This window comes from Dendrobates tinctorius, unplaced genomic scaffold, assembly GCF_039654945.1.
Source record: "Dendrobates tinctorius isolate UK_male_01 unplaced genomic scaffold, ASM3965494v1 ptg000063l, whole genome shotgun sequence".
NCBI classification, from domain to species: domain Eukaryota; kingdom Metazoa; phylum Chordata; class Amphibia; order Anura; family Dendrobatidae; genus Dendrobates; species Dendrobates tinctorius.
The window spans coordinates 16,310,710-16,325,440 of NW_027361731.1; the positions used below are offsets into that span (position 1 = coordinate 16,310,710).

The 14,731-nt window shown below is 45.0% G+C and overlaps 2 protein-coding genes across 2 annotated transcripts in view; one reads left to right on the top strand and one right to left on the bottom strand.

Moving 5' to 3' along the window:
- The window catches only part of LOC141094243 (uncharacterized), a 1,213,871-nt gene that overhangs the window by 675,811 nt on the left and 523,329 nt on the right, over nucleotides 1-14,731 (bottom strand). The window lies entirely within an intron of this gene.
- LOC141094308 (uncharacterized) overlaps nucleotides 1-14,731 on the top strand; it is a 62,774-nt gene that overhangs the window by 1,329 nt on the left and 46,714 nt on the right. Inside the window, exon 2 of the mRNA XM_073580144.1 lies at nucleotides 10,629-10,878. The gene's annotated coding sequence lies outside the window, so the exon portion shown is untranslated. The remainder of the gene's footprint in view (nucleotides 1-10,628; nucleotides 10,879-14,731) is intronic.

Here is a 14,731-nt window from a genome sequence, read left to right on the forward strand (position 1 = left end):
CTAGAAGAAAGACGACTGAGGGGCGATCTAATAACCATGTATAAGTATATAAGGGGACAATACAAGTATCTCTCCGAGGATCTGTTTATACCAAGGAAGGTGACGGTCACAAGGGGGCATTCTCTGCGTCTGGAGGAGAAAAGATTTTTCCACCAACGTAGAAGAGGATTCTTTACTGTTAGGGCAGTGAGAATCTGGAATTCCCTGCCTGAGGAAGTGGTGATGGCGAACTCAGTCGAAGGGTTCAAGAGAGGCCTGGATGTCTTCCTGGAGAGTAACAATATTGTATCTTACAGTTATTGTAAGGTTCTTTAGAAGGACGTAGATCTGGGGATTTATTCTGACAGAATTTTATAGGCTGAACTGGATGGACTAATGTCTTTTTTCGGCCTTACTAACTACTGTATGTTACTATGTTACTATGACTGGAAGCATCTGGCTTTTGTTGCCTCCAGGGTAGAACTTCTGTGCTCCTTTTGCTGGGATGCAGAAGACACGTATCTTCACTTAGCGTGTGTTGCAATGCTTCATCCAATTGTTCTGGAGTAAGAGCTGTCTGAGTTGGAAGTATGGCAGATTGTTGTTTGGTAGCAGCTGGTGACATTGCTCAGGTGCTTTACCCACCTCTGGTTTAGCTGATGGAGCTGTTGCTGTGGCTGTTGGGGCATTGGTGTTCTCTATTGCACCCTGGTGGTCAGCTGGAACTTTTAGTGGGACCTTTATTGGTATTGATGCCCCCTGGTGCTTCTGTGGGGCTGTCAGCTCTGCAGGAATCCTCCTGACATGTAATGCGTACCAGCCATGAGCTCCCAGGTGGCGCGCAAGGGACACACACTCCCCAGGGAACAGATCCCACTCAGGATGACCCCTGATGAGATGCCCCTCCACGTCCCACCGGTTCACAAACAGGTCGGGAGCTTTCTTGGAGTCCTTGGTAAAGCTGAATCCCTGATCATTATCGATGCTGAGGACCCTGCCCCATCCCATGGGATTGCAGTCCTCCAGACGCTCACCCTGAGCCTGCTTCTTTCCCCCGAGTTCCCGCTCTGCCATTGCCAGTTTCTGTTGTTGCCGCTCCCGTTCCTCCTGCTCGAACCTTAGAATTTGCCTGCGGCATAATTCTTCAGTGGAGATAGGGAACCCTTGTATATCTGCTCCCTGCTCCTCACTGGGGAATCCCAGCCTGCTGCATGCTGCTAAAGGGGACCGCGGTATGGGGACAGGTTCCAGTATCCCTCCCCTGGGTGCTATTTTCCGGTCCCAAGCTACATCCTTCGCCACCTGGACAGATTTTGGGGTCTGTGGCAACCCGATGGGGCATAACAGGGCATCCCATGTCCCTGGAGTGACGGCTGTACCTGCTTTATTAGGGCCGCGGTCATCCTCGTCAGACTCCTGTGATGGGGAGACTGGTGCAGCAGCGGGTACCAGTGATGATGGTACCGGGGAACTGTAGGTGGGTACCGATGGTGAGGGTACCTGGGGATTAACTGTGGGTACCGGTGGTGAGGTTACCAAGATGGCGGACTCCTCCTGGGCAGTCTGTCTTCTCTGCACAAGCAGAGCCTGTCACTGCTGCAGACTTCTTCTCAGCTCCTCGATCTCCTTCTCCAGCTGCGCCAGGTTGAGGTCTGTTGAGAGGCTGGAGCCTGATTCCACAGAGTCAGGAAATGATGGTATCTCTCCACCACGCTCCACAAGCCTCCTGCCGTTCTCCATGATGGCCTCCTGGTACTGTGTCTTCTTCCTGGCTCCCTTTCCCGCCGCAGAGCTTCTCTCACCCCTCCCCCCCGGGGAGGTGTCTTTTTCCTTTGCCACCATTCCAGGCCAGGATCCGGACCCCTCTGGATGTCGGCCATGGCGCAGTTGCATAGAAGTACAGGCATGGGATGTCCATATTGTTTTGCGCTCTTTTTTTGGTGACGCCAACAATGGCACACCTCATGGGACCGCCATAGCCGCCATCTTTACAGTTAAAATCACAGCCCAATTCACAATCCAAAAAACTTGTTCCTTTGCACATTTAGCTTTTTCATTTCTAAAATCAATCAAATCTTTGGCACACCAGACCCTGTGGCATCGGGCTTCGTTATTCTGTTTGTGACGCCAAGTTGGAGCACCCCCAGGGCAGTGGGCTCACTCTGTACCGGGGAGGTATCTTAAAGGAATGTGTCGTGGTGGCAGCAACCCGGTCCGGGGCCCTGGGTGTCCGTGTAGAATAAGAGGAATAAAGTTTGTGTATGAGTTTGTGATGCCACATGTGGTATCTGGTCAGAAGGGGACCAGCGCTGCAGTGCAGATCCTCTGGGGCAGATGGTGTGATGCAGCAGAGGTGTAATAGCTCTCCAATAGTAATAATAATAATAAATTTTATTTCTATAGCGCTGACATATTCCGCAGCACTTTACATTTCAGAGGGAGGGGACTTGTACAGACAATAAACATTACAGAATAACAATAATCACATAGATTATAACAGATACCAAGAGGAATGAGGGCCCTGCTCGCAAGCTTACAATCTATGAGGAAAAAAGGAGACACGAAGGGTGGGTGGTAACAGTTGCCCTGATTGTATGGACCAGCCATAATGTTAAGTGTGTAATAGTAAGGATGCAGAGGGCTAATGGATGCATAAAGCATGTTGGAACATGATGCGGGGAACCTGGTTATGGTAAAAAACTTTTGGCTGTGCCACATAGGGATAGATTAGGTTAAGGTGTTGAGGCGGTAGGCCAGTCTGAATAAATGAGTTTTCAGGGCACGCTTAAAATTGTGGGGATTGGGGACTAATCGTATTGACCTGGGAAGTGCATTCCAAAGAATTGGCGCAGCACGTGTATAGTCTTGAAGACGGAAGTGGGAGGTTCTGATTATTGAGGATGGTCACCTCAGGTCATCAGCAGAATGGAGGGCGAGGGTAGGATGGTATACTGAAACAAGGGAGGAGATGTAGGGTGGTGCTGAGCAATGAAGAGCTTTGTGGGTGAGGGTAATACGTTTGTACTGGATTCTGGAGAGGATGGGTAGCCAGTGTAATGACTGGCACAAGGTAGAGGCATCGGTGTAACGATTGGCGAGGAATACGATCCTGGCAGCTGCATTCAAGACAGATTGGAGGGGGGAGAGTTTGTTAAGAGGGAGACCGATTAGAAGGGAGGTACAATAGTCAAGACGAGAATGAATAAGAGAAACAGTCAGTTTTTGCAGAGTCAAAAGTAAGAAAAGTTCGAATTCTAGAAATGTTTTTGAGGTGCAGATAACAAGAGCGAGCCAGTGATCAGATGTGGGGGACAAAGGAAAGCTCAGAGGCAAGTATGACCCCAAGACAGCGGGCATGTTGCTGGGGAGTAATAGTAGAACCACACACGGAAATGGCAATGTCAGGTATAGGTACATTAGTAGAGGGAGGAAACACAAGGAGTTCAGTCTTTGACAGGTTCAGTTTCAGATATAGTGAGGACATGATGTTAGACACAGCGTTTAGACAATTGCCGGTATTTTCTAGAAAGGCTGGCGTGAGGTCAGGAGAAGAAGCGTATAATTGGGTGTCATCAGCATAGAGATGGTAATGGAAACCAAATCTACTGATTGTTTGACCAATAGGGGCATTATACAAAGAGGAGAGGAGGGGGCCTAGGACTGATCCTTGAGGAACCTCAACAGTAAGGGGAAGATGAGAGGAGGAGCCAGCAAAAGATACAGTAAAGGAGCGGTCAGAAAGATAGGAGGAGAACCAGGAGAGAACGGTGTCCTTGAGGCTAATGGAACGGAGCATAGTGAGGAGGAGCTGATTATCCACAGTGTTGAATGCTGCAGAGAGATCCAAGAGAATTAGCATGGAGTAATGACCATTTGATTTAGCTGTTAGTAGATCATTAGAGACTTTAGTGAGGGCAGTTTCAGTAGAATGTAAAGAGCGGAAACCGGATTGGAGAGGGTCTAGAAGATAGTTTTCTGAGAGATAGCGGATAAGACGGGAGTGGACCAGACGTTCCAGGAGTTTAGAGATGAAGGGAAGATTAGAAACAGGTCTATAGTTAGCGACACAGTTTTGGTCAAGGGATGGTTTTTTAAGTAGTGGATGTATGATGGCATGCTTAAATGAGGAGGGAACGATACCAGAAGAGAGAGAGATGTTAAATATTTTAGTTAGGTGAGGGGTGACAGCAGGGGAAAGGGGCTGGAGTAGATGTGACGGAAATGGGTCACTGGTGCAAGTGGTTGGGCGGGAAGATGCAAGGAGCCTGCTTACTTCTTCTTCTGTGGCTGGTTCAAAGTCAGAGAGTGAGCTAGATGCAGTGCATGGTATAAGGTGATTGGGAGTTAATTTCCTGTTGGATTTGGTCAATTTTTTCTTTGAAGTAATTGGCCAGATCGTCAGCTCGAAGCTCCGTGGTAGGGGCCTGTACTCTTGGGTTGAGTAGAGAATGAAAAGTGTCAAAGAGACGTTTAGGGTTATTGGACAGTGAAGTGATGAGGGTGTTGAAATTTGTTTGTTTTGAGAGGTGAAGGGCAGTGTTGTATGTTCGAAGCATAAAATTTGTAAGGACTTGGCCTGCATATCCGTTTCTCTGAAATCCTTGCCTTATGTCTGTCGCTCAGTTTCTGCTTTGCCCTTAGTTTAGTTCATTTTTGCCCTCATCCAAGATGGAGTCACGAGCCTCAATGGGGGCCATCTTATTTCCTGTGTTGATCTCTCTTGTTCCTGTCAGCTCTGTATATAAGGATGCGCTGTATGATTACTCATTGCTTGAGTATACTTGTTCTTGGACTTGTTATCAAGCTGGAAGGACTGCTACCTAGCTCATCTCTTTGTTACCCTGGCATTCCCTGCTTGCCTGTGAATCTTGGTCTCATTGTAAAGACTTGTTTCTTCAGATCAGCTCTGCACCCACCTCCACTTCAAGGACTGTTTCCTGCTAGCAGGCCTGGCCTGCTCTCCAGGTCTCCGGATCTGGCAACTTGGACCTCATACGTCTCCACGGTCTGTACGGCTGCTCACTGCATTATTATCTTTGTCTGCTTTTACCCTGCTGTGTCTTATCTGTAAACCTGCTTGACTCTGATAAACACTACGGAACTAAAAACCTATGAGCTTAGGCCTCTTTCCTGATCCACGTCACCGACCTCCATTGCACTCAGTATATAAAGTTATAACAAACTTATAATGGATGAAATCTTCGGGTAGGTTGGATTTTCTCCACAGACGTTCGGCGCACCTGGAGCATCGCTGCAGGAAACGTGTTTGCATGGTGTGCCAGGGTTGTTGCCATCTGTGTTGAGGAGTTATATGTATAGGAGGAGCAAATTCATCCAGGGCACTTTGAAGTGTTTCATTGTAATGCTTCAATGCAGAATCAGGACATGAGAGGGAGGAGATAGGGGCCAATGAAGACTGCAAGTTCTTCATAAGTTTCTGGGTGTTAATGGCCTGTATGTTTCTATAAATATGGACAGTGGGGGTGACCTGAGCAGCCTGGCAGTTCTTGATAGAGAATGAAAGAAGGTTGTGGTCAGAGAGCGGGAGAGGGGAGTTTGCAAAATCATCCACTGCACAAAGCCGAGAGAAGACCAAGTCGAGGGAGTTCCCGTCTTCATGCGTTGGAGAATTAGTAAGCTGCAAAAGGCCAAATGAGGAGGTTAGGGATAAAAGGTGAGTAGCAGATGGGGAGAGGGGAAGAGCAATGGGGATGTTGAAATCGCCCATGATGAGGGTAGGGATGTCACAGGAGAGAAAATGTGGAAGCTAAGTGGCAAAATGATCCAGGAACTGATGGGAGGGGCCGGGAGCACGATATACTACCGCCACTCCACAGGTAGAGCTGTATTCCCAGGGCAGTGGTAGTAGATGTTGAGGTAGATGGTGTAGTGACCAGGCAGGGAATGTAGCAGTGCTGAAAGGTTGATGCAGAAAGAAGGCAGAGACACAGCTGAATGCAGTTCCAAAGCTTTACTCACGTTTCTGGCATACACAGGTGCCCGCTTCATTGCCGTGTCCTCCAGGTAAGGGGCTCAGCCAACTCCCAGGCAGATGAAGCACACCCTTAGTGCACTGCCTTCCGTATGTGCCTTTACTGGACGTCTCCTTACTAGCGCTAATCTGAAGTAACATAAGAAAGGAGAGATTGTCCAGCTCCACGATGTAGTGAAAAAATAGTATTTTCTTTATTCACTTCAATCTATACAAAATATGAGGTTAAAATGCCAGCACAAAGAGTGAAGATGCTTGCGTCATCAACGCGTTTCTGGTGACTTTGCACCCTTAGTCATGATAAGAAGCATTGTCACACACAGGTCTTTTATGCTATATCCGGTCGGCACACCTGTAAAATGAATTAACACTTAACATAATTACACCATGTGAAAGACAGACAAGATTAAAATCACAAAAGGAAAAAACCTTAATTTATGCATGACACAATGTGTACTGAAGCCAAATTATGCAGGTGAATTACAGCATTTTCTCCGAGAGAATCTTTTTCTGTTAGTTTATATATGTATGCATACATTTCTATGAGCCAAACTATTTCTTTACATAGATGGAAGGAGAAAAAGGATTACAATCACAAGTTAGGCAATATTCTTTTTTACAATTTCACAAGATCGTTTAATAACCAGAGACACAAAAACAGATTTTGTAGTGATTTTTTTTTCTTTGTTTTCAATGGTATATGTCACCACATATTTGTTTCATTTTAATTTTCCTGTAAAGAAAAATAATTTCATAATTTTTATTTGGCTGTTTTTTGCCATTATCAATTATTATTATAAATGGCAGAAAAAAAGGAGGGGGGGGTCGATTTCATGACATATAACCATTTATTTAATCTTCAATAACTTAGACAGGTGAATTGTAAATGATTTTTTATCAATTACCCGGATTCAATATTTTTGTCTTTTTCTGAATTATTGACACCCTATTAAAGGTTTTTTTTTGATAATCAATAAGAAAGCATAATGACTTTTCTTTTATTTAACCCTCGTGGTAGCCTAGTATTCAACTTAAAAATCCACCAAGCTTCCCTGCTTCTTAGTGCAATTTCCGTGTCACCTCCTCTAATTGGCTTGTGAATTTTTTCTATACCATAGACTAGCGCTAATCTGAAGTACTTGCAGTTATGAAGTACACTCAAGTTCCTCCTTCTGTCTGTTACTTAGAACTCCACTCGCATAACAGGCAGCTGTAGCCTACTTCAGGGACTGCTTACAATCATGTCCTGGCTCACACACATTGCTACTGTGTCGTTGAGTCTTAGTTGGGAATAAAGCATTTACAACTTCCATTCCTCCGGTTTCTGCTTTAGGATCATTAGCATCCACACAGCCTCAGATACCGGCGCCCGGCCTTTGGCGCTTAAGCTTAGGAAAGGGCTCTGCTCTAGCCCCAGTCCCCAGCTCTCCTCCACATGTCCCATCCTTTCCTCTCCTTCTGGAGAACTGATCCTTCTGCTCCTTTCCTTCCCAGCAGCTCCAGCTAACAGTTCGCTGCTGCATACACATCTTCTCACTCTCTCCCTCTCCAGGGAACTGCCACTGACTTCCTTTCTGTTCTCCCTCTCTCTAAAACTAAGCTCCACCCACCTCCCAGCACCCTTCATGAACCATGCTGGGGTCATATATAGTGCCCTGCTGTTCTAATGTTTACGTGCTGGGTACAGGTGCTGGAGTCTGGTCAGGTGTCTCCATCTTACCTGGATAGTGGGATACTACACCTCAGGAGGAGGTGCAGTACCTTTGTGGCGACTGAACCCTCAGGGGCACCACACCAGCATCTATGTGCTGTAATTAACTCATTCTTCACTTTTCTTCAAGTCTGCGCCCTGGTGATTCAAACACATAACTTCTTGCACTGGTACAAGTGATACATTTCCATATACCAGTGTATTCCTATGTACCTGCATTCTAGAGCTAAATTGAAAGTCAGAGATTTTTTTCTTCCTATAAAATACAAAGAACAGTTAGAATAATGATTTATTGCAGGTTTTTTTTTCAGATTTTTGACCAAGACAAAATTTTCAAATCTAACATGTTAATTTACAGAATGTGGCAAAACACGGAAACATTTCCACAGATTTCAGTGATTTTAAGATTGTTTTTTCATAAATCATTGTATTTTGTTAATGTTAAATTTAGGTTAATATGTTTTGCTTTTATTTATAAAAAAAAGTCAGACGTTTCGACAAAAATGTAAAAAAAATTAACAATTTTCAATCTTTGAATAATTATACTTTTAATCCAGGTAGTCATACAGCACAAAATAGTAATATAAATAACATTTAGCTTAGGCATCCTTCCCATGTCCGTTGTAATAATTATATGGGTACTACGGAATCTGATTGCGTGGGACAATGAGACTGAGACCAAAGTTGATGTAAATAAGTATATTGCACAAGAGTGACAAAGCTAAACAGAGCCCTTCCTGCAACAGTAACAGAAACACAGCACAATATGGAATAATGCAGGTAAAGCAGAACTGGCAGTACACTTTCCGCAATATTAAGGAAAATTCAGCACAATATGGAAATGTCCTAAGTGACCGAAGGGCGGGGTAAGACCGCTAATAATAACCAGTCCAACAGTACTAATACTGAAGTGTGCACAGGGCACAGAACGTAGGACTCCAGCAGCAGATATGTCAGCAAGTACACCGTATTAATGAGGCTGTCCCACGATGATATAGTACATCAGCATGCACACAGCACTAGGGTGCATAAGTCCAATAAACATAAGGGTGAAATGCACACAGCGCTCAAATGTAGAAGTACAGCATGATACAGGAGAGGCAAAAAAGGAGAAGGTCGCTATATCTACCTCTAGGACTGAAAGTCCCGCACGAGTCCAGCAACACAGCCCCAACAGACCCAAAGGAGATGGCAAAGTCAGGATTCCTTACTGGCCACAGCAGCTCCAAGGGTGATCAGCTCCACACCAGAAGTCCAGACTGTAGATGAACACAGCAGGGTAGTAGGCAGCAGAATGTAGAGAGGCAGAGCACCGAGTAACGAGCAGCAGCCGCAGCAGGGAGTCCACTAGCAGATGGGCAGGAGCTCAGGAGCAAGACAGCAACACAATACTCAGGCACAGGAGAGCACATGACCCGGACTTAAATAATCAGGATAGACAAGAAGTTCCATGACAGGGCGAGATACAAGACTCCATCTTGGATCAGGGAAAACAAGCACAAAGGAAAGTCCGGAATTCTTACATTTGTATAGAATTAGTGTGTAAAAGCCTGAACGTTGCAGGTTATGTGAGAACACAGCCTAACAGACGTGTTTGGCACAATGGCCTTTAAAAAATAAACTACAGCTCGTCTCACTCAAAAGGCAAAACCTCATATAGTGAACCTTATGTAATAATGAAAAAGTTCTGGCTGCTCCAACTATGAAGGAATGAACAATAAGTCCATATGTCCCAACCATCCCGAGTACAGCAGAACAGTCCCAGATTTGGGTCTCTGTCCTGTCATCCTGGGCAGTCTCTGACTTCCATCATGCCTCCTGAAATCTCCGGCCAGGGTAGGAAAAAATGGTAAATGAGTCTGGCTATGGGGCATGTCAGGAAATTTGCCATGGTGGCTATACATAGTTTGTCCCTCTTTCTCTTTGGATTTCCAGCAGAAACCAATAGGCCGCGTATTGAATTGTATTGTTCAATATTCCCTTAATCTATAATCATTTTTAACCTTTTTTGTGATCCCAACTGAAATGAGAAAGATACTTGATGTCTGTGTTACGCACGCAGATGATGCACGTGGTTCGTGGGCTCACTGTGCCGGGCTAATTTAGGAACTGCGTAGCGGTATACCAGGTGTTCACTGGAGCTCCTGATGGTGGAGTAAGTCCTGGCTGCAGGTAGCCACCAGGTACCACGGTACTGTAGCTGCTTACCCCAAGGGTCAGGTACATAGACACGGATAGGACTAGGGCTCCTTTCAGACTAGTAAGTTCTCGATCCTCTATAGCAGGGTTCCCCAACTCCAGTCCTCAAGGCCCACCAACAGGTCATGTTTTCAGGATTTCCTTTGTACTGCACAGGTGAAGCAATTATCACCTGAGCAATACTAAGGAAATCCTGAAAACATGACCTGTTGGTGGGCCTTGAGGACTGGAGTTGGGGAACCCTGCTCTATAGAACGGTTACTGACACAGACTAAGACTGGAGTTACACTAGCGAGTGTGATGCGAGAACTTTGCATGAGTCTCACATCAATATCCGGCACTGCAACCGGCACTCGGAACCGGAATGTGTGGCTGCATAGAAATACATACAGCCGCACACTCCAGTCCCGAGTGCCAGCGGCAGTGCCAGGTATTGCTGCTGTTGGTATATGCAACAGAAATGGACTTATTGTTTATGTAAAGGAGGACTTTACACTAGCCTGACAGCAGATGGCGATAGTGTGAAGTTATATGTTTGCTGTATTGTGGGGAGGGAAGCTCTCTTGCTGTTGTTACTTTTACATTCGTTTTTGAGTGTATTATAGCAGCAGCACGGGCTGTGTGCTACTGAATTCTCTTATCTCATGTTTACCCATATGAAGTAAATACTGTTTACTGAAGATAACTTGCTCAGTGAAGTTCTCTGATGTATCAGTGGTCATTCTCAATAGATACACTCTGCTACAGGTTATGGGCCCAGACACCCAGGAGATAGTCCCAGACGCACTGAAAACCCCAAGCAATAACCTCAGATACCGGCGAAGCAGATAAGATAAAACCCAGCAAACGGAGGCTGAAAAAATCCAGTTACAGAGGGTCAAAGGTATTTATGATTCCAGGAACTGAATGACCGCACACTGGAGATCATTACAGAGAATCGCCACACACAGGATATACAGGAACTCTAAAGAAGAAAAAGAATATCTTCATAAAACAAGTAAGATTATATAAAACTGATGTGCAGCACTGAGGTGAAACTCACAGTAGCTAAGCTGAACAGTGAAAATTATCAGTTATGGAAATTCAAAGTAGAGATGTTATCTAAAGACGATTTATGTGAAGTAATTACAGATAGACCTGATGAAGATAATCAGAAATGGGATAGAAAGAATAGAAAAGCGAGAGCCACCATTAGCTTATTAGTGGATGATGCTCAATTAATACACGTAAGGAATGAGGATACAGCGAAAGGAATGTGGGGCGCATTAAGAAAATTACATGAAAGATCCAGTTTAAATCACAAGTTATTTCTATTAAGAAAGCTTTACAGTATGAGATTGAGTTCAAATGACAACATGCAGAAGCACATATTCTCAATAAAGGAAGTAATGTCACAGCTAAGGTCTATTGGTGAAGACATTAACCCCTTCCTGACATCCGACGTACTATCCCGTCCACGGTACCTGGGCCCGTATGACCGTGGACGGGATAGTACGTCTACCGCGATCAGCGGCGCCCACGTGGTGAGCGCCGCTGATCGCGGCCGGGTGTCAGCTGATTATCACAGCTGACACCCGGCACTATGTGTCAGGGGTGGTCACGGACCGCCCCCGACACGTTAACCCCTTGCACACCGCGATCAAACACGATCGCGGTGTACCGGGAGTTAAAGGGAAGCATCGGCAGGGAGGGGACTGAGCTTCCCTGAGCCCCCCACGGCAGCGCAATGTGCAGCGCTGCTGCGGGGGGCTCCTATCCTCCAGGCCCCCGAATCCAAGATGGCGACGGGGGCCTTCGGGGACCTGAGGAAGCTAGCTTCCTCAGTGCCTGCAAGGCGCAGGCAGGAGGAAGTCTTCTTCAATGCCTGTGACAGATTGCTGATCTGTCACAGTGATCTGTGATGTGACAGATCAGCGATCTGTCACAGGACAGTGATGTCCCACCTGGGACTATGTAATAAAGTAAAAAAAAAATAAAAAAAATGTAAAAATAAATTTAAAAAAATCGCCAAATAAATTAGAAAAAAAAAAAAAATATTCCCTCAATAAATCCATTTTTTGGAAATAATAAAAAAAACAAAACAATAAAAGTACACATATTAGGTATCGCCGCGTCCATAATGACCCGCCCTATAAAACTGTCCCATTAGTTAACCCTTTTAGCGAACCCCTTAAAAAATAAAAATAAAAAACGAAGCAAAAAATAATGATTTATTATCATACCGCCAAACAAAAAGTGTAATAACGCGCGATCAAAAAGACGCATATAAATATCCATGGTACCGCTGAAAACGTCATCTTATCCCGCAAAAAACGAGCGACCACACAGCATCATCAGCGAAAAAATAAAAAAGTTATAGCTCACAGAATAAAGCGATGCAAAAATAATTATTTTTTATATAAAATAGTTTTCATTGCATAAAACCGACAAAAACATAAAAAAACGACCTAAATGAGGTATCGCTGTAACCGTACTGACCCGAAGAATAAAACCGCTTTATCAATTTTACCGCACGCGGAACGGTGTAAACGCACCCCCCCAAAAGAAATTCATGAAACGCTGGTTTTTGTTCATTCTGCGTCCCAAAAATAGGAATAAAAAGCGATCAAAAAATGTCACGTGCCCGAAAATGGTACCAATAAAAACGTCAACTCGTCCCGCAAAAAATAAGACCTCACATGACTCAGTGGGTCAAAATACGGAAAAATTATAGCTCTCAAAATGTGGTGATGCAAAAACTATTTTACAATAAAAAGCGTCTTTTAGGGTGTGACAGCCGCCAAACAGAAAAACCGCCATAAATAGTAAATCAAACCCCCCGTTATCACCCCCTTAGTTAGGGAAAAATAATAAAACTAAAAAAAAAGTATTTATCTCCATTTTCTCGTTAGGGTAAGGCTGTGTGCACACGCTGCGGATTAGGTGCGGATTCATCCGCGCGGATTTTGTAAAATCCGCAGGTGAAACCGCAGGTCAAAAGACCTGCGGTTTTACCTGCGGATTGCTCTGCGGTTTTGTCCTGCGGTTTTTCATCTCCTCAATAGAGGAGATGGCAAACCGCAGGAGAATCCGCAGAAAGAATTGACATGTCAATTCTTTCTGCAGATTGAAAACCGCAGATAATCCGTGCGGAAAATTCCGCACCGTCTGCACTGCGGTTTTTGATTCCCATAGGGAATCATGGTACTGTACACCGCAGCAGAAACTGCTGCGGGTCCGCAGCAGCCAAAACCGCTGCGGAACCGCAGCAAAATCCGCAGCGTGTGCACACAGCCTTAGGGTTAGGGCTAGGGTTAGGGCTAGGGTTAGGGCTAGGGTTAGGGTTAGGGCTAGGGCTCAGATTAGGGTTAGGGGTGTGTTGGGGTTAGGGTTGGAGTTATAATTGGGGGTTTCCACTGTTTGGGCACATCAGGGGCTCTCCAAATGCAACATGGCGTCTGATCTCAATTCCAGCCAATTCTGAGTTGAAAAAGTCAAATGGTGCTCCTTCCCTTCCAAGCTCTGCCATGCGCCCAAACAGTGTTTTACCCCCACATGTAGGGTATCAGCCTACTCAGGACAAATTGCAAAACAATTTTTGGGGTCCAATTTCTCCTGTTACCCTTAAGAAAATAAAAAATTGGGGGCAAAAATATCATTTTTGTGGAAAAAAATGATTTTTTTATTTTCACGTCCGAGTGTTATAAACTTCTGTGAAGCACTTGGGGGTTCAAAGTGCTCACCACACATCTAGATAAGTTCCGTGGGGGGTCTAGTGTCCAAAATGGGGTCACTTGTGGGGAGTTTCAATAGTTTAGGTACATCAGGGGCTCTCCAAACGCACATGACACCCGCAGACCATTCCATCAAAGTCTGCATTCCAAAACGTCACTGCTTCCCTTCCGAGCCCCGACGTGTGTCCATACCGTAGTTTTCTCCCATATATGGGGTGTCAGCGTACTCAGGCCAAATTGGACAACAACTTTTGGGGGTCCAATTTCTCCTGTTACCCTTGGGAAAATGAAAAAATTGGGGACTAATTGATCATGTTTCTGGAAAAAATACGATTTTTTTATTTTCATGCCCTGGCATTATAAACTTCAGTGAAGCCCTTGGGGGTTCAAAGTGCTCACCACACATCTAGATAAGTTCCTTAGTGGGTCTAGTTTTCAAAATGGGATAATTTGTGGGGGGTTTCCACTGTTTAGGTACATTAGGGGCTCTCCAAAGGCAACATGACACCCGCAGACCATTCCATCAAAGTCTGCATTCCAAAACGTCACTACTTCCCTTCCGAGCCCCGACGTGTGCCCATACAGTAGTTTTCTCCCACATATGGGGTATCAGCATACTCAGGACAAATTGGACAACAACTTTTGGGGTCCAATTTCTCCTGGTACCCTTGGGAAAATAAAAAAATGGTGACTAAAAGATCATGTTTGTGGAAAAAATACGAATTTTTTATTTTCACGCCCGGGCGTTATAAACTTCTGTGAAGCACTGGGGGGTTCAAAGTGCTCACCACACATCTAGATAAGTTCCTTGGGGGGTCTAGTTTACAAAATGGTGTCATTTGTGGGGGGTTTCCACTGTTTAGGTACATTAGGGGCTCTCCAAAGGCAACATGACACCCGCAGACCATTCCATCAAAGTCTGCATTCCAAAACGTCACTACTTCCCTTCCGAGCCCCGACGTGTGCCCATACAGTAGTTTTCTCCCACATATGGGGTATCAGCATACTCAGGAAAAATTGGACAACAACTTTTGGGGTCCAATTTCTCCTGGTACCCTTGGGAAAATAAAAAAATGGTGACTAAAAGATCATGTTTGTGGAAAAAATACGAATTATTTATTTTCACGCCCGGGCATT